This window comes from Euwallacea fornicatus, chromosome 3 (assembly GCF_040115645.1).
Source record: "Euwallacea fornicatus isolate EFF26 chromosome 3, ASM4011564v1, whole genome shotgun sequence".
NCBI lineage: Eukaryota > Metazoa > Arthropoda > Insecta > Coleoptera > Curculionidae > Euwallacea > Euwallacea fornicatus.
In genome coordinates, this window is record NC_089543.1 from 2992567 (window position 1) to 3016482 (window position 23916).

The 23916-nt window shown below is 33.8% G+C and overlaps 1 protein-coding gene across 2 annotated transcripts in view; it reads left to right on the forward strand.

Moving 5' to 3' along the window:
• The first annotated feature begins 2556 nt into the window (after positions 1–2556).
• Positions 2557–23916, forward strand: part of LOC136350432 (fibroblast growth factor receptor homolog 1-like) — a 30740-nt gene continuing 9380 nt past the window's right edge. For both annotated transcript variants that reach the window (XM_066302107.1, XM_066302109.1), the window contains exon 1: positions 2557–2879. The gene's annotated coding sequence lies outside the window, so the exon portion shown is untranslated. The remainder of the gene's footprint in view (positions 2880–23916) is intronic.

Below are 23916 nucleotides of genomic sequence, written 5' to 3' on the forward strand. Positions count from 1 at the left end.
TTAGCCATTTAGAAAATGGACCTTATATTTCACTTTTTGAAGTTCATCTAGATTACCAGTTGAAAATCTACAGTGAATTATATTCGGTGTCACTATGTCCTGGATATCTCATTTTTATGGGTTCAATAATTTATTGCGCGCCTCTCTTTGATTAAGTGGCCATAATGTAGTTAGAACTAATGAAATTTGATACGCCTGTTTGTGATGAGAAAATTCATGTCCATGCATTTTTATACTTGAGTTTTAAAGAAAAACGTCATTTACGGACAAGAGAAGTGTGAGAGAGTTAATCGATGTCCGGAAATATAATAGATAGTTTTAGTTCGTGCAGAATAGAACCAAATATCATATTTTTTTAGAAATTATTATTGGTATTTCACTAAAAGTGTTAAAGTCTTAATAAAATTAGAATAGAAAAACTTTCCCACAGCAGCTTCTACTTGAAAATGCTCACTGCAATTCACCTAATGCTGGTATGCTTACTTCGATTCATGTAATACAGCGCATAACGCATAAGAATTTGATGGAAAACTCAAAACGATATGACTTTTCATATGTCATATACATATTATGTATACTGCATAAAAGGTGTAACCATAAAATCAACTTTTCATTTTATGCATATGTTATACGCTTTATAACCCGAACTTGAACGTTTCAAAGGTAAATACGCGTTTCATTTTCTAATTAAAACTTGGAAGCAAGAAAAAAGTACGTAACTTATTTAAAATACTCTGTATGCAATATGTCCCGTAAAATATATTAAAAATAGATCTATTTTAATTCGAAGTTGTGTCATTGCATTCCCCATGAAGCATGCTTAAAATGCGAAGACAAAAGAACACAGTAATAGAAGATACATCACATTGGAAAAGTTGTAGAAATTGCGATTCGAGGTCCAAACCTTATTTCAAAAACACACTGAAAAAAAGGCACATTCTGACATTTTAATGTTTTGAAATCATGCTCGAAGTCGGTAATAAGGTAGAACCCGCGATATTTAAAAAAGGGGGAAAACTGCGTAAATGATAGTGTGATTGGGGGCACAGGGTATTAGAAAAATGCAGCAAAATGGCTATTCGAAGTGCAAAATACTGTCAAAATTTGTAAAACATAATATCTCTCTTTAAAAGTATTTAACTATTCTGCGCTTAATGGAAAATGTCAATGTAATAGCAGATACGTCATGTTGGAAAAGGTTGAAAAATTGCTATACGAGATATAAAATTTTTGAAAATTTTACTACTTACTATTTGCAAAACTATTATAAAAACATTCGGCTAATCCAATGTGCTTTGAAATTATATTCTTAAAAATAAAAGTATCATTGATAAAAAAACATTTTTATCCTATCAAAAATTACGTGTTTTACTTGGCAAAAATGCAAATTTAGTGCCTCACCTTCGTTGTATGCAGGGTGTTTCCTAACTACGTGTAGAAAATTTAAGAGCGTAATCCTGGATGCATTTCAAGTGGAAAATGTCTGACAAACAAATGTCTGCAAATGTTTCGTTTTTAAAATATAGGGTGATAAAATATACAAAAAAACATGTTCCTTGAATATTTCCAATATGGCTCCAATTGGATTTTTCAATTTTAACATGTGAATGTGTAGTGAAAGACCCCATATTTACATGTACGCAAATTTTGTCCATGCGACAATGATGTATGCTTAGAACATTTTTATTATTCTATTTACACGCGAAATGGACAACATTGTGTTTGCCGTTAATTAAGACCGATTCCTATGTTCTTTGTTCCAAACAGAACTGGAAAAAAATACAGGAACGCTTTACTAATAATTGATTAATGCATGGTTTATTTATTTTAAAATCAAGAAAAAAATAATTTAATTGAATATTATAAGAATTGTTGAAAATGGCCACCATTACTTATAATACAAGCTGGAGTCCTGCCACTTGAGCTGCCACTTTTAACGCCACTAAAAACTAATATTTATATTACTTTTTACATCAATAGAAACGCAATTTATGCCATACTAGAAATATTCAAGGAAATTTTTTTAAAGTATATTTTAACACTCTGTATTTTGAAAACGCAGCATTTGCGAATGTTGGTTTATTAGACATTTTCCACTTGAAATGCACTCACGATTACGCTCTTAATTGTTTTACATGTAGTTAGGAAACACCCTGTATATCTCCTCACTTTCGACTTGGCAGTAAATTTGCTGCTTTTCCGCCTTCTGATAGAAATTGATGTGCTAAAAATTGCAAAACCAATATTAGAACATAGATCCATGAAACGATTGTAATTGGCAGATCTATGAGTACTTTGAGTAGGTGTACTGCAACGAAAATTGAAATTTCTGTTACATATCCCAGAGTGCAACAGTCATATAAATACATTTTATGAAAATACCAAAACACGATCATTCAGCGTTATTATTAGCAGCCGGTGTAGTATCGGTAGATCCACGTGGTGAATGTTAAATTTTCTGAAATGTAAGGTCAAGTCTGAAACTGCGACTATAAACAGAACGTTTTCAGCATCTGGATAGGAGTACTCAAGATAATTATTCGCAGAAACTGGCGGCAATATGCAGTACGACGGCCGCACTCTAAAATAGACTGTGCGTTTGAGTTTTCGAGCCAGAAGTCGCTGAGCTTAGATCCTCGTTGGACGGTAGCGCCTGTTAGTACCGCACCGCTCGTACTCCCACCATTGAGACAAGACCGAGGGGACTGAAAGATTGAGAAAAGGTTCACCCTCCTTGTCATTTACAATTCGCCCGCATCTTTTCGAAATAGTGTTTTCGGTTTGTTAAACTGCTAAATCCCATAGAGGATAACCACGGGATTTATTAAGTGATTTAGTGTTTGTGGACTAAAACAAATTTGGCTTTTTGTTATTGATGGGTGAGTAATAGAGATTATTTATGGGAGATGTAAAAGTAAGCTTAAGAAACGTTTGCTGCTCCAATTTCGCTTTGCGCACTTCTTAATTCGCCAACGGTTTGGATTATTTTTAGGAGTCCGCTCATTATTTATCAATTGACCTGGAAAATCGATGAGCTTTCTCAGTTAAATACATATTCCTTTTCAAGGTTTTAACACCGATATGTAAACTGTTACAAATGTTTTTAAAATCTAACGATTTTTGGCGAATAATTTCTTCAAATAAATCACAATGATCAAAGGTGCCTTCTTTCCTGCGAATAATGCGCACATTCTCACGTTACAGCTTCACATTATGTATTAAAAATAATAAAGCAGAGCATATTTTTCTTTTCGGGAATTGTCATTTGAGCGGTTTCAGCTTTAAAGAGGGTGACAAGGATTTCTTTTGAATTATTCATTTTTCATCCAAGTGAGTTGCGTGCTAAATATTGTTCTCTCAGCTTCGGGAAAATATACATGTATCTTGTTTTATATTTATTTTTTTCAATTGCCTGAGGTCCAAGCATGGATTGACGAATATTTCTTTTGTATTGCTCCAAATCAACAGCTATCTATTTTTTAACATGGGTTGTAGGTCCTATTGTCAGTCAATGTGCAACTTCTAAACAACGATCGTCAAGTAATTTCAGCGTATGTGAAGAATGAGAGAAACTTTAATAACAAAAGGGACTTTTCAGCACATCGATGTAACGAAACATTAATGCGTATTATACACATAACCCCACGAAAGAAGGATATATTTTTTTGAAACGAAAATTACAGAATATTCTTTACTTTAAGTGTAACTGTGCCTAAACACGAAGAATTCGGCACGTTATCTGGAGTGCTAACTCACCAACTGAGGAGACCATTAGCTCTAAATTCTCCATATTAGACATAAATAATATGATTATATCAACTACTAGCTTGTGATCGTCAAGCCATTTGCGTATAATTGATTTCAAATTAAGGAACTTCATTTCCGCTGAAACAGTGACACATCAGTGTGGGTTATGAAGAAAAATATCCCACTTTGCTTTGATGATGGTACAGCTTTGACGACGAATTAGTTCTTTGGCACATGGTGCTTCAAATGGAGAATTTCTAAATCTTGAAAATTCTGGTCAACCGAAGGAACCAAATGAATATGCATCAATAAACAGTCGAGGGGAACTGTAGAATACGTGAAGCGTGAAATTGTAAAATTTTAGGCCTAATTCCCGTAATAATTGTAATTGTTCATTATCTATGTGTGCCTTTTTGTGGGGTATTAATAAAGATGCAGATTGAGTTAAGCAGAATTGCACAGAGTTTGGCAGAATTTCGTACAGATCTCCTTTTCAATTTCAAATTTAAGAAAAGTTTTAAGGACTCTAAAATATGTATAGAGAAAAGGTCTAGTCGGTAATTAATATGGAAGTTAAACATCTCGTGAATTATTTACTGTCGGAAAAACGAACTGAAAGCGATAAAAAAATGTTTTAATTTTCTATGTGTTGCTCTCACTGTAATTTGCGTCGTTATCTTGAAAACTAGTAGAGATATTGAACAATTATTATTATTTTTTAGCGTGCTGAGGCATGATTTTTCTTTAAAAATCGCAAATCACATCACCAATTGATTTTAATCTCGTCTTCTCTCCTTTCAGCAGATTATTCTTATCGAATGATCCAAAAAGTCCCGGAAGACGTAAGTTTCGCTTATCATTGGGCAATTTGCAAACTAGGAAAAAAGTTACAAACACGAAAGTTTTAAGATTCAAGGGGGATACTTATAAATGTGTTTTTCATGGGATTTCTGCGACTCCATAAAACTTCCTAAGTTGGGATTTGTCGAATTTAGGACATTTCAGTTACCAAACTAGGGTCCTATGTTTCTTTCCTTTCGTATGGAATATTTTACTTAAATGCTGTAAGCGTTCGGATTAGTTTAAATTCGACGTATGTGTGTACATCGGGATTGACACTTACAACATGTACGGCCTAATAATAGTTTTCAAAAACGTCATCAAACAGACTTGTATGTAATTTGGAAAATTAATTTACATAAGATCGCTTGAATACGCCGCGAGTTGGCGTTTTAAAAATCGAATTCCTATCACTACAGAATAGCTCGATATTTTTCTTGGCATGGAAGCAAAACTGAAAAACCTGCTCTAAATTGACTGGCTGGCGTGTATAAATCTTTTTCTACTAGTACATTACTGCCTTTAAGATAATTGATTTTTGCAGTCATGCTTCCTCCTAAGCACAGTCTCGGATAAAACTCTTCTCAACCGTAGCTACATACATGTGCTATAAATTAGTTCGATAAAAAATATTTGCTTTCAACATCTTTGCGACGTGTCTGTTATTTTCCTTTACACTTTTTCTTCCACAGTCTCGAAACGAAACCGACTTCAAGGGTCTGTGAAGAATAGTATACATGTGGTTTAAATTGCTGGCCCCTACCATAAAAAGTCCAACTCAAATTTCTAACAGCTTTCTGAAGTACCTATTGACCTTCTGTGATTGGCTTTCATTTGAAGACTGTTTAGGAATGGATACGAGGTTTCTGTAGATATTACATCTTACGTTTTATGCAGTCACACTGAATTAATTGTTTACGGTTCTTCATATTTTTAAGTGATCGGTTGCATAATGTAAACATCTCTCGGACTAACCAGGCACATTTAACATATTACGCCTCTATGTAGCTTAATGTTTACATTGTGTTCAAATATTCAATTACATAACATTAAGAGACGCATTCCTTTTGTTTCGATTAATATTTATACAGCATTTAACATGACGGCTATTAATTTGTGGTGTTATTTTTACACATACATAAAGTGTCGTTGATTAAAATCTTGTTTCGAATTTTAATTAAGCCGATGACGGACAAAGATGTATCCCAATTCAGAAGACTGTCTGCCTCAGTTTTAATCAATTCCTTTTGTTTTGCGATTCAGGTTTATATTATTAGTATTTCTTTAGGCCTAGGGGCTGATTTGTTTCTGAAGTGATATAATTTGTCGCTTTATTGCTGCGGGGGAAACTGGGGCCGAACCAGGCACTGAAGAAAAAAAAAAGGTATGGGGAAGACGCATTAGTCGGCATTGGTCACGTTGAGTCAGGATTGTCGAGATTTTTTTTTCTCAAAGGACGCACTCTTTGAATAGTATTTTATTAATGTGTGAGTTTTTTAATTGGACTAAAATGATCCATTATTAAAGTAAATACAAGCCCCGCATGCTCTCTTTTGATTCATTAATGAAACTCGTAATTGAAAGGTTAAAAGCAGGACAATATGAACAATTGCAGTCAGTTCAAGTCAGCCATTAAAGTCGGATTTTGGAGTTTTTTCTTTTAAAGAAATGTCACTTGGATCATATTCGATTAATGTGTGAGTTTTCTAATTGAAGTAAAACCCATGCCCTTCCACCCGCTCAATGACCCATTATTAAAGTAAATGCGAGTCCCGCATACTTTCTTTTCATGCGTTTATGGAAACCGTAATTCAAAGGTTAAAAGCGGGACAGTATGAACAATTTCGGTTATATATTGATACATACAGATACCAGTATTTGTGTGCTCACGAAGTTTAACATAGTATTGTATGTATAAATTGCAGCTAAATATATTTGGGTTAATCGATTATGTGGGCCCCAAGTTTTGACAAATTGTAAATATGTGAATCTGATAAATATTACCTATATGGTCGGCTATACATATGGTACATATCTGCACGAACTGCAGGCCAGTCCTAGAAATCGAATGCATTTTGGTGCTCTCTTTCAAACGATGGCTAAGATTTAATGCTTAACATGCCAATACTTAATTAACCGACGTCTTTGAAACAGACGTTTCAATTTAACAGGATTTCGACCATTAGAATCGCTGAGGTCGTCCAATTCATTTATTTAATCGGAATCAATAAACCATTAATAAATAGTCCTAAATGCACTTTGCCAATATGATTCATATGAGTACTGTTTTGTTAATATACCTATTTGGGTTTAATGCGGTTGCCGCAATTTGTTTTGTTATCTATATAGGACCAGGGCTGTTTCACTAGCTTTCGCCCATTTTATTTTCGACATTTTCGAAAAGTTATTCTGGGTGTTAGGGCCTAATTATGTATTAACGTACTGGCAATTTTAGCAGGCAAATAAGTCCCATGATAAGTATCATTTCTCTGTCTCTGGGCAATTTAACCTTCTGGTACATGTTTGCATTAGTATCTTGGCGCATGAGGGCTTTTAAGTGTCATGCAGGGATACATAGTTCCTTTTTTCCGAAAGCTTCATTTAGAAGAGGGATAGGTGGTAGAAATGTAAAAGTGTGTTGGCTAAAATCGACCAAAAGATCTGGTTGGCCACCAATTTTTATCTTTTTCAGTCTTTTCTAGTTTAGTTTGTCTTGCAGTTTGGTTTCTATTTCATAAAGGGTGTTTCACGAAGAACCTTATCCTATCTTTTACAACTTGTACATGTACAGAGTGACGTTGCAAGTAGTCTTAAGATAGAAAGTTCGTATAAACATGTGTCCTAGCTTGTTTAGTTTTCAAGATTCGATGTATGAAAGTTGAAGAAATCAATCACATATTCTTTGATAACTTTCGAGTTCTTCCAGCTAATTTTTGCGAAATTTCGCATCTGGGAGTTTTGGGATGAGAAACTTAAATTTATCAACGATTTAAATGTATCTTCTAGAGAGTATTACAAGCGATCGTTAAGACTAGCTATTTTAGCACTTTGGGATAATTAGCACGCATGATCAGTTTTAGATGCGTTTTTCTCGGAAACCGTTGCTTTTAGCGACGGCACTAACGTATATTTTTTTAAACAGACAAGACAGAGAAGAAGGTATTTCTATTCGAAAGTATCGTACAGGGAGGCACAAAAAGGTTGCAGCTTTTTAACAGCGTCTTCATGATCGCTTGTAGCACCCTCTAAAAGATACAACTACATTGTTGATAAACTGGAATTTCGTACCCAAAAAAAAAATCCTCATAAGTAATTTCGCAAAATTAGCTGGAATATTTCGAAAGATATTTTTAAAAAAGATGTGATATCTTTTCAACCGCTGATACTCCGCACCTTAAAAACTAAACGAGCTATAACACAAGATCTCCCCATCTTAAAATTATTTGAAAAATCACCCTGTGAAATATCAGATACTTATTCAATAACGCTCAATACACAGACTGTGTGAGATGACGAATTCTAGAAGTACCCAATACGGGGAATAGTACGTGAAGTATAATAGTTGGTCACAAGCCGCTTAAAAGCCATGGGTTGCCTTCGGTCAGCTTGGGGAGATTAGAGGTATATTAAGCATTTTTAAAATCTCCTCCGTTAATCTTGTTGTTTAAGTACCAGATATTATTACTAGAACCATTGAAAATGATCTACATGGGTGATTATCATTGGATATTGAGAGACCTTCGAAAATTTTTGTATAAAAATACAAAGTTCATTAAATATTAAAAGTATTGTAAGCGCTCGGATATGAGCGCCTGTGGTAAATGCATTTAAATATTTTATTTATCTTATAAGACTCTATTCATTGAACAAATAAAATATTTATGAATTTCCTTTGAGCGAATAAAAAATGTCTAATCCTAAGTTACCAGTAGTCGTGTATGTGATTCTACCTATGCACTTTCAAGTTTCTGTAGCAATATTCAAGAAAAAAAATTGTTTTATTGTGTGTTCAAACCTCACTGAGTTATGTAAGGTAAGACATTATATTTCCCATTTCAATCTCCCAATTTACACGTATTCTGATTAATGTTGGTGCATGACTAAATAGCTTTCGGAATATGGGTTATGAAAGCTCCGGCATGCCAAGCTGATTCTAGTGTGTCTCAATTGCCAGCATGAAGATGCCCTCCGACTAATTTGGTTGTGTGAATGTGCTAAATGTCTGGAAATAGCAATCCACTTTAGACAACAATTACTATTAAACCATGTTTGTACAATTGATACCAGCCACTTAAAGCTGCCGAACAACACGACGTATTTGCCTTTGTCGTAATCTGTGATTTATTTATTTTTTTCATTTTTAGTTCAGTTGTGCGATGTATCACCAAATACGTTTTTCATTGCACGACTGTTAAGGGACGTGTTTTTTGAAATATTACTAAATATCTGACGACTTTAATAGTCGCAAACCGATTTTTGTCCAGCTCTTAGTCAGCGGATTAATGCAAACGCCACGGTGCAAGAACTTATGAGGCTCTTGTTTCATAGAACTACTTTCTAATTAGAAGATGCGTGTTAATCACTTAATTTTACTAAATAAACTAAACAAATCTAAGTGAATAATGCCCACTGATCCCTTGAAATGGAAATTCGAAATTCCAAATATTTATTTTATTAATCCTTGCAATTCCTCCGTTTGTTTGCCGATTGCAATTTGTGATGTGATATAGGATGTATCCGTGTACAGGGTCTTTCAGTTTTAACCTGCGCCCCTTCACGGGGTGATAGAAAATCGCAAAATAAAATGATTTCGCAACTAAATAGCATTTGCATATTAATGAATATATGAAATGCCAATTTAAAAATTTTTTTTTCGTTTTTCCTTCGCAACTCTTTTAATTTTTCAGATATTTGGTTCAAATTTAAATGCGCATTTTTTATAAGAGTCCACATCAACAGATTTTTAACGCCAATTCGAAAATCTAGACGTTAATATTTTTAAGGAATCAGGCTTTTTTTTTACCACCCCAAAATGTTTTGTGGAAGATTTTAATCAAAATTTGAAGTCCCCTGTCGGAATAGAATTTTTATTGTGTGTTGCATGTTTTCATATGTCATCTGGTTTTCAGCAATTTGCCGAAATTTCCACAGCTCCTCATTTACGACTATTAATGCCAAATAGGTATTTATACCTATTCGGAATTAATGGTAGCGTAATTTATACCATCCTGCTACTTTTTCCCAATTAACATACCTAATTTTGAGGGTACCAAAACTTAATAATTTAATTTTTAGTAGAAGAACATGACTGTAGGGACCTAAATTCCAATGGCTTTGAAGTTACTTGTAGTGGTGTGTCCTGAAGATGTATGGCTCTGGTATACATATGTGAAGGATTTGGAAAAATGTTAGACATAAAAAAGTTTCTAAATTTAAAGAAGAGGGTCACTAAGAGCCCCTCAAGAAATATCACTCTGTAGATATTCCGATGGGGTTTAGCGGCCAGTTGATGTGGATTTTAATATGCGTCTCAAATTTGAAATAAATATCTGAAAAATTTAAAGGGCTGCGCAGGGAAAACTATTGACACTCCATATGATTGCTAATATGCGTTCGTTAAATAACACTTATTTACAGCCACTGTATTTAGCGAGTTGCTGCTATCTCTTGAAGGAATGGTGGTTAGGACGGAAACACCCTGTATATGTCTAGGTGGTGAACTTTATTGTTATAAGAGTGCTCCAACGGATTTATGGTCTTATTTTCAACTCGCCTCACTCAGAGAGTTTAAAAATATATCCTTTAATACTTTCAGTCCAATAATTGACAGCTCAAAGTAAGAAATGCCGGAAAAGTATTTAGGGATTCCTAAACAAAGGCAATTAGACTACCGACAAAAATCGAGGTATCAGTTTCCAGTTGAACCTAAAAATAAATGGCCTTTTGATTTATCAGAGGATTTAATAAACTATTTAAAACCCCTTGAAAAGGGTTTTAGAGTCACTACGAACGCAAGGCCTTGCTTTTAAAAACTTTCAAGTCTTAAGAGGCTTTTAGTAAAGTTCTGCGATTAAATGGTTTAGCTTTGCCCTCGGTTAGTAGTAAATCTTATTTTGACCCATCTTGTTACTATGTATATTTGTGACGTTTTTGTTAAATGTGAAATTTTATTAAATATCTCGTTCCGCACACCATAACAAAACTTCACCGGATTCAACGTATAACAACTCACGTTTTCTTGATTCTCGGCAGCAACTGCCTGAATATTAATAAGCCTTTTATTTATTATTTTTGGATGGCTTCTTCCTGGCTAATACCTACACTCGGCGGTGTAAAACCTCCTTAATCATAATAAAGTCTAGGATATTTTAATATCGAAAAAATTAGAGTGACAGGACGGAAGAGAGAGACTATTTTTGTACCCGACTCAGTCATGTGTTTAACGTTAATGTTAATAAACATGGACAGAAATAAACAGACATGGTGATTTTTGAGTTTTACATATTCCTATTAGTGAAGCAAATATGCTTGCCATTTATTGGATAGTTTATGATTTTTTGTTCTCATTTTCTTGATTCTCTTTCGAAGTGATTTGAGCAAAGTAGCAGACACTAAAATTATATTTACGAGGATAGTCCTAGAAGTACCGGACCTAACACTTAAAGAAAAACAAGATTAAAAAATATTACATTATTTTTTCAGATAGTCTTGAGACTGACATACTTTTCCCAGCCTTGTGCTATGGCATAGAAAGAAGCTTCGGATATTTTAAAATGGGCATTAACCTCGGACTCCATCTCTTCATTATTGGCAAATCTGATTCCACCGAGCCCTTTTTCCAAGTTTGAAAATAGGAAATAATCTGAGGGGGTTAGATCTGGCGAATACGGTGCATGAGGAAAAAGTTCGAAACCAAGTTGATTGCTTTTGGCCATCGCGATGGCAGAAGTGTAGACTGGTGCATCGTCTTGATAAAACAATACTTTCTTTTCGCATAATGAGGTCACTTTTCCCCAATTTCTTTGCTCAAGCGCTGTAGTAAATGTGTATAATATTGTTGGTTTATTGTTTTTCTTTTAGGGAAATAATCAATAAAAATTATTCCACGTGGATTCCAAAAAACTGACGACATCACCTTTCCTGCAGATGGAACAATTTTCGCCTTCTTTGGAGCCAATTCTTCCCTTAGAATCCATCGTTTTAACTACTTTTTCATCTCAGGTGTTAAATAATAGACCCATGTATCATCCGTGGTTATAAATCGACGCAAAAACTCGATTTTATTGTTGCGAAACTTTGTCAAACACTTTTTTGAAACATGTTCACGGCGCTGCTTTTGTTCACCTTGCCCACAACTTTCTCAGATCCAATTCTTCAGTCAAATGCAATTTATGACGCTTATTGAAATGTCTATCATGTCTACTAACTGGCGCAATTTTAATCGACGGTTCTCCAGTAAAATTTTGTGGATTTTCACCACAATAATCTGAAGTGGTCAAATCTGGAGTGTCATTGGGTTCGACCGTTGATTTCGTCTTGGCATCTGGTGTGACCGCGTTTAAACTCTACCATCTGATGTTTTAAAGTTTTTAACAAAGGACCAGATTCGCTCAGAGTATAACTCAATTCCATTTTGATGTTGGATGGACTAAGACCTTTCAAATGAAAATATTGAATTTTTAAAAACTTTTACTAAACACGGCTTCAAAACAAACAAAAAGCAACGTTGCACTTTCAATTTTAGATAATTTTTTTTTAAGATTATGCTTTTTTTATATAGGTAAATTTTCAATAAAAAAATCGCCGTCTACGTATCAGATGTGGTACTTTTGGGACATTCCTTGCATATCTATAAATTAACCAATTTACTTATTTTTCAAGGCATTAGCAGGTGAAAATTCGCATTAATATATCTAGGTTTGGGGTTGTTGTGAAATTTCAGTTTTAATAAACTTTCGATCGTCGACCATGACAACTTAAAATTAGACCAGGTCGAACTATTGAGATTAAAATTTTAATTAGGTGAAGTGAAAACTGAGTGCGGAAGACGGTTATTGCGACACCGTCGATAGAGAGAGATTTAGCAAAAGAAGATATTACTATCCGGTTTGCTTGTGCTTGCGAAGCTCAAAAGAACAAAAAAGTCTATGTTTATTAATTCCATATGAACAGTGATGGAAGGTGGTTATTTACAGGGTGTCTCGGGGAACAAAAATTCTCCTTATGGTTATGAAAGTGAAAAATTGAAATAATAAAATTACCTGTTAGTCTGTGTAGTTGGGAAATGAGACTTTTCTCCTGATAGCAATTGCTCAATTTCCTGTGGTAAGTTCACATTTATTTTGTAAATGCAAACCCGTTTTCGTAAAATTTAATGAAACATGAAGTTTTTAAATACGTACATGCCTTTGCATATTAGCCAAGTTCCGCTACATTAGTTCGAGAATTCTGACCAGAAAACCTGCATACAATAGGTACAAATTACCTGTGGTCCTTATTTGCCTTTGCAAAGCATTTGCATATTATTACTACAATGCTCAGTTACAAAGTTCACCATATTACACGGCCGTAAAAGACAAAATGTAGTAAAGTATTCACATTCCTCAAGGATATTCCAACCAAATATCGTGCTCCCTTATCACTTTACAGCCCTCTAATAAACCTCCTCTGGAATCAGACCTTCAAAGACAGCACAGAGATTAATATCTCGCTTTTATTAGACCCTGTAGTGTATTATTTACCTCCTTATATATTACCGTGTAAACCTATTTAAAGATCGTTACACTCTTCGAATGAAACGAGATACTCCTGGACAAAAGTGTATTAAAGTTACGTTTGTTTACGGCTGTCTAAGCCAAGAAATTCATAAAATTTGAAATAAGCCAACTCCTTTGTTGGTTTAGTAACCCGATTTATTTCTTTATTTCGGCTTTAAAAACCAGATTAAAGAAAAGAGTTTTTAAATAAGCAGGCAGGTACGACATGATCTTTTCCATGCATGATTGCTAAAATGGAATTTTCTCGAATTAATTTAGAGTACTTTTCGAGGTTACGTTCAAAAACATGCCTCATGACTGGGGACCAAAATTGTACTTATTTATGGAAGACTGTCGAGGCAGCACATGGCAGTTTTATAGATTTTTAACAGGTTTTACGACTGTATCTTAATTCCCATTCGCCAGATCTATTCCAGCGTTTTCGCAGTTACAAAATAAGGAATTTCGGGTTTTATTGTGAAGAAGAAATTGTCCATACATTAAAAAATAAAAACCCCAACAATTTTCACGAAATTTACCGCAAGCAAGGCATGATTTCACACCTACATTCCGAGCCAGATGGCGTAAACTGTGCAATGTGTCTAGCAGATTTTCAGCTATAAAAACTTCTTGTTTATTCTCCTTTCTCGCTTGAACGCCCGCTATACGGAGTGTTTAATGGTTCTAAGGAGAAATAATGAATGGTCTGACACTCATAGGCGTCACCAAAAAATTACCAACAGGTATTACAAGTTAAAGGATAATTTTGGATTTGCAAATTTCACTTCCGCAGAACTGACTCTTATCTTGCAATGATTAAACAACATGAAATGCGCTTGCTAAAATTGAAATTGACAAATTTTCAAATGAAATAGAGAGTGGTGCTAACCGAGCATCTTCAGATAATTGGGCGGACTAACACCATCTTATCTTTAATATCACGGGCACTAAGTGAAACACATTAAGTTTAATATTGCTTAATGGGCAAATGTGGGGGAAGCTCCGTATTGTGTTTATATATGCGGCAATGGGAATCTGTTTTAGGTACACTTATATCCCCTTGCCGATTGCTTTATCAAATCCACCGGCATTAAGTTTAAATATTCATTTATATAGCTTACGATATGACAGGAGGGTAAGTTTCGGGAATGGTTACACATATACATTGAGGACTAAAAGTCCCGCATAAATTCGTTAGAAATTGAAGGAAATATTTTTCATAAAAAAGTTCAAACACGTCAAATATTGTTTTTAGTTGTGCATTTTTTGTCGCTTTTGAGTTCTGCGAGAAATTCTGAACATTTTTCGTGTAACATATCTATGTTTAAATTCAACAAAAATTCAAAAAAATGATAACACATACTATTACAATATAATGTATTAAATGTTCGAACTGTGCCTCGTTCCCATCCTGAGAGTGGGCAAGCCGTAATTCAAATTCGTCAAGAACTTTTTTTATCATTTGACGAGATAGTTGTTGAGAGTCTTGAGCAAATTTAATTTTTTAACTTTTCCATATTGTAGGGCTGATTTATATACCCCCTATGTTTCAGATAATCCCATAAAAAAAAGTCCATATGGGTGAAGTCAGGCGTTCTAGCAGGCCACTCTAATTGCCGCCTTCATTCAATCCATCGATTCTGTATTATATGGGTATGTTAAATGAAATATGTTCAGGATTTCTCATAGGACTCAAAAACGCCATAATGTACACAGGGTAAGGCAGAAAAAAAAAATTCAAAAGTACATTTATCTACTACATGAATAGCCCTGTATAATGTCTAGCACGTCAAAAAAATGGACACTTAAAAACGATATTTGAGGTGTTCCAACATTTTCATGGAAACTATTTCTTTCAATTTTTAACGAATTTATGCGGGATATTTGGCCCTTCATGTATATGGTGCAAGGGGTTTCGTCAGGTGAAAGCTGAGGATAGTGCAGCCCACAGATTTTCTAATAATCATTGGCAATAGTAATTAACATATTGATAATTTACGAGTTGGTGCTAATGTAGGCAACGGCCTGAGAGATAAATCTTTGATTTTTGCTAGGCAAAATGTGGGCAATGCAGATTCAATATCCGGCGCCCAATAAAATTTATTGTGGAGATGGTACACGAACGATGAGGAACTTCTGCTTATTCATTAAGTATGTAATTTTATATTCGTTTTGAATCAATTGTTGAGTCTGAGCTGCATATCGGCATCCCCTAACAATGGCGATGAGTAGAGTAGGCGGCAAAGTAACAAGCGAATCTTAGGCCTCGACCGGATGTCACTTAACAAGCCGGTCGAATCTCCACATTGATTAAGATGCAAGACCGTCTTCCTAAGCTTAAACTAACTCTACTTAGTATGCCTTAAGTATTTTGTTGTGTACCTTGCCAATAAATATTAAATCTACAATGGACACTTGAAAAATAGTCATTTGAGATTCCACACACGCACTCACCATGGCTATTTATCATAATGTCCGGTTTACATCAACTTTTAATTACCTACCGTAATGACCTCTATCATGTGGTTTTTAAATATTTGTCTGGCACTTGCAGTCCCACTCGAATATGTTCCTACATCAAAACAGTGCGCAAAGGATCTTACTTTTCGTTGAGCTCCTACGCTAGGATCTCATGAGGACTGGCATGAGTAATACCGTCGGGCTCTAAATTGCACCCTTCTCGTTAAATAAAAAAAAATCAATTTTTTTAAATTTGAAAGCGGTATTAAATTGGACAAAAAATATTTTTTTTTTTTCAATTTACTTATTTTTCTAAATATTGCTTACGTCACAGGTAAATCAAAATGGCCGATTTAAAAAATTAGACATGGATCACGTTACACTTAAAATTAGAGGTACTTCAAGACAACATTTAATAACGCAATACAATTGTGTGTGTGTGTGTGGAAAAAAAAGTAAATAGAAAAAAATAAACGTAAAAAATGCAATACAAATTCAGTTTCTTAGTACATAAACAATAAAAAACTTTTTTTTATTGATAGAAAATTAATTAAATAAAATGTTTCAAATGGGCACTATTTTCCTCCTGTAAAAAATGTAATCTTTCAGCAAATTCCTGCCTTATATTAACCAAAATTTGTAAGTTAATATATTTGCAAAATTCTACAATATGATTTCACAATTTTGCTAAATTCTCTAGTAATGTAACAAAAATCTTTGGTCTAATGTAGCCTCATAAAAAAGGTACGGGGGTGCCAAAACTGAAGACCTTTTTCTTTTAACGTAGACATAACTAACAAATTATTAGCCCTTTCGAACGCTAGTTGAATTCAGTTTTTTTTATTGTACACAACACGTTTAAAAAATTATTTTTACTGCAAAAATAAAACTAATTTGCAATGATTAGATTTGCAGCTCTTCATAGAAAATTATCACAAAGGATGATGTGGTTTCAATTGTTAAGGGTGGTTTTATCTTGTTCTAATGGGCTCCATTTGTCCGCGGCACCAGGCACAGGGTAATAAGATGGGATGAAATGCAGATGACCACAGTGTAACAGATACGGCCTCACAACGATACAAATGGCTACGTAACTGCTGATACTTTATAATAATAACCGAAGCCTGATATTGATTTTTTTCTCTCAACAACTCGTTTTCTCAAAAATTAATTGATCTATTTTAAATTATACTACACAATAATATGTAGTTTTGAAAGATGTTTAATTTGAGGTGTCACCTGACCTATGTCCATTTATGACTCATGACCAATTAAGCAAATCGGCCATTTTGCTCTACCGGTGACGTAAACAACATTTAAAACCATAAAACAACGTAAGAAGATAGTTTTTTTTTTATTTAGTGCTGCTGTTGATTCTCTTTTTAATAATAGTTTATGAAAAATGTAAAAAAGGGGCGTGGGGAAAATTAAGAGCCGCACGGCCTTTCAACATTGTATATTTAGTAAGAAAATGAAAACCATTTCTCATACAAGAATTGTCATTTTATTCGTCATAAGTTGACATTTATTTATATATTTTTGGATAATGATTGATCTATCTTCCAGTGCTGTAAGTTCAATAGAACAATGAAATTTTATTTTTTCTGCCATTCAAATGAACTTGCTCCAAATTAAACCCGGTTGTAAAAGCTGAATGAACCAACAATAATTGTCCGAACCCTCTTATGAATTCAAATAACGTGTTAGGAAACTTACTTAGATAAACTATTAATATGCCATTTTGGTCTGGCTTCCGTGATCACACCGTTATATGGACAAAGAGCCAAGGGAATAAAAATTAGCAAATACTTCATGCTGAGGATTATAAACGTTCAATTATACAGTAGCAAAAGTAAGAGGTCAAAATCCTTTTTGAGACTTGTGTAATATCAATAAGGTCTTTGTTCCTTGATTTTTATGCAATGTTAATGTCATATACTTCTCTGTCTATAGTCTGTTAGTCTGTTGAACAATCTATGTATGTTGTTAACTATTTTATTACCATCTATAGAGATTTATACCAATAATTGCTTTCGACTATTCTCCTCACAATTTAAGTTCCGTTATTACCGCATGGTGGTAATGATTGTCTATCAAATGGAAGTAGTACTTGTCTTCATTTCTTTGCCGAGACATTCCATTATTTTCTTTCAGCTCCCATTTACGAAGTTTTTTTACGGATTACTTATTTTATGGTACCAAAGTTCTGATATTAAATATTTTAATGTAAACAAATATGCATGGAATTATGAATTTAATATTACCTTCCCCCTCCCCCATTTACAGTTTCTAGTGGTATTGGCTTTATTGGTCCAAAATGGTGTCTACAGCGTCATTTAACTAATCTGTTTATTTTCTTAAAGTCAAATATTTGACAGTGAATTCAAGTGAATTCAAATATGATCAGAATAAGCCTGAAATCAATTGCTTTTCATTCAGTCATCGGAAACTTTAAAAAAAAATGAATAACCATGTATATTTTTGTGAGATTAGACTTTCCTGCTTTAGAGGAACGAATTAGCAATGTAAAACCTCTTTCCCCTCCCTTCGTTATCTTCGTTTTAAAGTTGTTTAAATTTTATTTTACAGTGTTCAGTTTTTGAGATATTAAGTTGAAAGTTGGCAAGTGTATTGTTTTTTACAATTTATGTGACTACGATTCACATTTTGTCGTCAATCTACGGGGTGGTATGTTTTTAACTCACGGAACACTTTTTACTAACCCGAACTTTTTTATCGGACGGTACCAATTGTATGTTTTCGAAAGCTTAAAATCACTGTTTAATTTAGGAAAAGGAATTTTTTCCCTCTTGCATTGTTTCTGTATCAGTCACCGTTTTCCAGTTATTTGCGAACGTACCTAGAAATGCGGACGATTTCCTCATAAGAAATGAATGTGTCTAATGTGTTCACGTTCGGATTTCCAGATATGTAATAAATTATGGTGACCATATGGTTAATGTAATTGGAGAAACCACCCTATGTTTACCATAATTTATTAGGTAGCTGAACATTCAGATGGGACTACATGAAGTATACTTACCTATGCAGTTCTAACGGGGAAATCACATATTTTTCTAGGTACATTCACAAATATTTAGAAAGTGGTGAGAAATATGTAAAGAGTGTAACCGAAGGAAAATGTTTATAAATTCACCAAGACATTTCAAGTTAACAACAAGGACGTTCAAGTTCAATTTTGGAAAATACACGGGCTGCAGCATTGATTTTGTCCTCTTCAAGAGAAGAATGTGTGCTGTTTCAACTCAGCAATATCGTTATGAAATCGTTAAATTAATTTCACCTAAGACAAGACAATTAAGCGAGATTTGCCTTCAGATTTTAATAGGTTTTCCTCACTAAAATAATATTTTTATAGGAAACAAATAGGCCTGTATCATGTGTAGGAGGGACCAAAACGGTTGTCAAACTGTCGCTCCCAGCTACTAATTATTGCGTCATAGAGACATCTTGCTGGAGACCAATTTATCAGGGTTTAAACTTCATCCCGCCTATTCCAAGAATATACGATTTCACGAATGCCATTGTTATGGAATTTTGGAATTCCAGGTCAGGTCTTAAAAGCTGGAGTCCGCGAGTCAATTTGAGGAGCTTTTCCAGGGAATTCGCGAGACAAAAGTTTAACAAACTCACAAACAAATTTAAAACAAATTGTTACTCAATATATCTAGTCACACTTGCCAAATATTTATTATGTCACCAGTGATCATTTTGCATTACTTACAAAAACGTTATTTGGCATACACCCATGTCCTTCACATATCCAGGCTTATCTCACCTATGCATGACACAAAACTGTTAAATGTGCATTATGCTGGATAAAGTTGTGAATTAAGAAACTTATTATGGAATATTTATTGATAGAGATTATTAACCACCTGTCTTTTATTAGTCAGGATGTCTCGTAGGTGAACGATATTCCTTGAAGAATAGAAAGGCTACCTCAAAATATGTCGATTTAATTAATCTTGTCTTAGTTCAAAAGTTGACAATAATTAAGATATAGGGTGTCAAAGGTGAAAAAATAAATAACATTTTCTTTAATATGTCTCCACTCTTTCGAATTAATTTCACGATATTTTGTATTCGGAAATTTTTTGAGATGATAAATTCAATTTTCTCGCTTATTATTATTATTATTAATAATAATAATAATAATAATAATAATAATAATAATAATAATAATTATTATTATTATTATTATTATTATTATTATTATTATTATTTATTATTATTATTATTATTATTATTATTTATTATTATTATTATTATATTATTAGCGCTTGCATCCAACTGGATGGCAAGCAACTTGAGCATATTATTTGAATTTTTTTAATGTTAAATAAATACCGTTTATTCGAAAGTAACAAGTTTCATTTCAATTCCTAATAATTGAAATAATTAGACAATGAGCTTCCTTTGCAGTATATTTGCAATACATTTGCTAAACTAAAGCAGCAATAATTACTTAAAAATTAATAAAAAATAAATTTGCATACATGCTTTAGATGCTTTTTTATCGGAAACTTTTTCTTCTAACGACTTCAATAGATTATATCTTTCTTAAGCAGGAAAGGTGAGATAAAAGATTTATCTAGTTCAAAATGACATACCGTGGCTAACAAAAAAGTTTTGGCAGTTTAAATGAGTTCTAATAGCCGCCTGTGGAGCTCTATAGATGATACACCGAAATCGTCGATAAATTTAAATTTATCATATCAACAAATTCCTGAATACAAAATTTCGTGAAATTAGTTGGATGTAGTGGAGACGTATTAACAAAGATGTGTTTTATTTTTTCACCTTTGACACCCTGTATCTAGGTTATTATCAATTTTTGGACTAAGGCAAGTTTAGTTAAATCGACTTATTTTGAATTGACCTATTTTTTTTAAATTTATTAATGGGGATGTTTTTATGTCAATATTAAGATATTCGCGTTTTGTGTCGATGTTTACGCAGTTAATTTGTTTTTTGATCAATTTTATTTATTACTGAAATTTTACTTGTAGTATAGTTCTTTAATGCCCTGACATACAAAAATAATATGTTTGACATACATATTTAATGGCTACGAGTGAAAAACCTGTAGTACCTAGCCAACCTAAATTAAACTGAACCAATCTGAACTAATCTGAATTGCAGCATTTCCCATTTATTTTGTGTGTGGTGATATGAAAATTTTTTAAAGTGTTCCAAGGTTGATGTAGTTGAAATTTCCTGTTGGTAAAGTCGTTGATATCACGACATACATAGCTTATTTCAATGTTGGTGAGTCCGGATTTACAATCGCCCTCAAAAAACAGCAAACAATTTGGCCAAATTCAATAAACCAAGAATGTTTATAAAAATGTAAATAGCAGTTTCTGCGAACACAGCGATATACAAATATTATTGTTATCCGAAATATCACCCACATATAACCAAATGGGAATGATTATTGTGTATATGAAACAATTACTGGGGGATATTTGGGAGGTTATTTATACGAATCGTTAGAAAAGCTTGAATTGAATCGGTTAAATGTGGTTTGAAATATATATGTATATATATGTATATATGCTTTATGGCCCTAGCCACGGGGGTTACGGAATGTTTATAATATTCCGAGTTTCTTTAAAGATTCATTAAAGCGAGACTTCAAAATTTTTAAAATAAATAAGAAGTTTCGTAAAACTTTCGAAAGTAAAGATGTAATGTAAACGTTGGTTTTACTACATTATACTACGAAAACAGATACACCTAGCTAGAGTTCGGAAAAACGCGTAATATCTGCGCTTCATCTCTGTGCCAGAGCGAGTGATATATCATTTTTGTAAATTCTATATTTAACCCGATTTTATGGGGGAATAGTTATGAATGGGTAGAGTTACAATAAATAAATAAATAGCAGAAGTCATTGCCATCAGCCATTTACCTCGGGTATGTGAAGTATCTGGCAACTGGCATCCCCTTATGAATTCAGTAACGTACGCCTTCGAGCTCATGGCTGATTAAAAATTTATTTTCATGATAGCCAATTGCCCATTGTTATATTATGGTTAATGCTCTGTGATACAACCTCGTACTGTTCTAATTTTGTATGTCTCGGTGTGATTTTGGCACCACTTGGTATGCAACCTCCGATTTAAGACCTGTATTAGTGAATAATCGTTCCTATTAGGTACAACAACCATAACAATGTCTGCATTCCATATTGCTAATTGATGTGTGATTTATGGCGTCTGCAGATTGCATTGTTTACACCAATATTAAGATTAGTAGGGGAACAATAGTGGTGATATTTTTTGCACTTTTGGCTAATTTTGCCTTGAGATTTTCCAACGAAAGCAACGCCACTGTGAAGAGTTTTAAAAACAGATCGGGCACATGTGTTTCACACGTGTGACTGGCTCAGTCCACTCGACCCCTGTAGACTTGTTACCTGACAGCCTTCCTTTTTCTCATTTCCAGACTGATTTGCCAAAATATTTGCTGTTGAATACCATTCTTTTTGGTCATCTCATAACAATGACACTTTCGAGCCATGGGTAAACGATGAAGAAATGTGGCTAAGCATAATACAAGGACAGTCCCAGAAATACCCGACCTGACATATAGATTACCATTTTTTTTGTTAAAAATTGACCTTAAAAATCTTTTGTCTAAAATTGATTTGTATTTGTTTTGGAGTCATTTTTTGTGAACGCTTCAAGAGATTTTTTGACATGGAAAAAATCGTTATCGATACATGATTCAACACTTTTATTTGAAAAGTTCAACAACATCAAAGCGGATTTAGATTCTACTCAGGGAGAATCTGGTCTTTCATTAATAGCGGTAAAATATTGGGTAGCAAAGTTCAAACGACGTCGTAGGAGCTGCAAAGATGAACTCCGCAGTGGTCGCAATGACACTTCAGCATTGACTACTCCAGAATTTGTGGTGAAAGTTCATAAAACTGTACTGGAAATCTGTCCGCAAAAATTGCGCGAATATACAGACATGATTGGCATTTCAAAAAGTACTGTATATCACATTTGACTGAAAAATTGGGTCTGAAAAAGCTGTGGGCAAGATGAAAAAAAAACAACGCCTTGAGAATGTTTCAAGGGAATATTTGGTAAAGTTTCTCAGCAATAAAACAACATTTTTGCGTCGATTCATAACTATGAATGAAACATGGGTCCATCATTTCACATCTGCCACCAAAGAGCAGTCAAAACAATCGTCTTAAAGGGGAAGATCGGCCCCAAGAAAGGCGAAAACTGTTCCATCTGCAGAAAAGGTGATGGCGTGAGTTTTTCGACATACACGTGGGAAAATTTTTATTGAGTAATTCCCTAAAGGAAAAAGATTAAACACACTATATTATACAAATTTACTGCAGCATTTGAGCAAAGAAATTTAAAAAAAAAAACGACCAGATTATATCAAAAAGTAAGTCTTGTCTGATTAAAACAACGTATCAGTCAACACTTCCGTTTTCGCGATGGCTAAAACTATGAACTTGGTGTGGAATTTTTTCCTCACCCATCCTATTTGCCAGATTTGGCCCTGTTCGATTATTTTTTATTTCGAAATTTAGAAAAATGGCTCGATATAATGAATATTATACAACAACGAACAATAATGAAGAGGTGGAGTCCGAAGTTCAGGCATACTTTGAACCATTCGAAGTTTCTTATCATAAACAGAGCATAAGATAGAGACTATTGCTCAGGAAAGTGGATCGACCCCAAAGGACACGATTTAGAAAAATAACGCAATTTTTTTTTCGTTAAGTAATAGGTCGGATACCTTTAGGACTATTCTCGTACATGGGAAAGAGGGAAAGAAATACAAAACCATGCAAGTAATACCAAAAATCAATCAGCAATGCAGAAAGTTGCCACTTCATTTTTAGAGAATGTTTCCCGTACTATTTCTTCTTTTTCTTTTAGAACTTTTGATTTACTTGATGACATAATTTTTTAGAAGTAGGAGGCAGATGGACTTAAGTTTGAAGCGCTCGACGTTCTATTACTTAATTTAGTTCTTTATGAAATCATGTTAAATTATGTTTAATTATACCACTTTTATAATCCAGTTTTATGCATCTTAAAATAATTAC